Here is a 1,185-nt window from a genome sequence, read left to right on the forward strand (position 1 = left end):
AACCGCAATCATATGCACAACTCCATCGTTGCAGCCTGGGAATCATACTGTTTCAGTGCTGTGTGACGGCACTTGGATCTCCAGCAGCTACACTCAGATTCAAATATTGCATTCTGATATTGTAATGAGCCTCATCCCAAGCATAGGTTTTGTCAGCGGTGGCACTCGTGTATACCTTCAAACCAGCCACCCTGTGAGATCCGAGGCCTTTAGCCATTGTGTTTTTGGTGACGCTAGTGTGGTACAAGTCCAAAAGAATGCACAAGATCAATATTTCTGTGTTACTCCAGCACACAAGCAAGGTAGTGTCGAAGTTCGAGTTGTGCAGAAGGACTCATCGTCATATGGAGGTCGTCAACCAGGCCCTTCCCTTTCGTTCTTGTACGTCGATGAGCCGGAGGTCACTGGAATCTACCCTAGTCTTATCAAATCTGGTAAACAGACGCTGATCTCCATAACTGGGCGCAATCTGCTTATGCCAGAGGCCTTTTGCAGCTTTGGCAACACAGGAAGCACTCGGGGGCGTGCCATGACGAGCACTCTACTTACCTGCATGGCACCGCCAATGCCACCAGGCCGATCATATTTACAAATCTCACCCAATCAAGTGGACGTTTTTGAAACTTCGGTCATAGTGAGCTGGCGAGATCTCATTGTATATTCCATCCGTCCTTCTGTAGTTCGTAACGGAGAAGGGACTCGTGTCGTAGTAGCGGGGCAGTTCCATGAATGCAAAGAGCTTTATTGTAGGTTTGGTTCCGAGCAGAAATCAGCTGCTGTGTATTCCTCGGCAACCGCAATCATATGCACAACTCCATCGTTGCAGCCTGGGAATCATACTGTTTCAGTGCTGTGTGACGGCACTTGGATCTCCAGCAGCTACACTCAGATTCAAATATTGCATTCTGATATTGTAATGAGCCTCATCCCAAGCATAGGTTTTGTCAGCGGTGGCACTCGTGTACACCTTCAAACCAGCCACCCTGTGAGATCCGAGGCCTTTAGCCATTGTGTTTTTGGTGACGCTAGTGTGGTACAAGTCCAAAAGAATGCACAAGATCAATATTTCTGTGTTACTCCAGCACACAAGCAAGGTAGTGTCGAAGTTCGAGTTGTGCAGAAGGACTCATCGTCATATGGAGGTCGTCAACCAGGCCCTTCCCTTTCGTTCTTGTACGTCGATGA

This window comes from Guillardia theta, assembly GCF_000315625.1.
Source record: "Guillardia theta CCMP2712 unplaced genomic scaffold GUITHscaffold_553, whole genome shotgun sequence".
Taxonomy (NCBI): Eukaryota; class Cryptophyceae; order Pyrenomonadales; family Geminigeraceae; genus Guillardia; species Guillardia theta.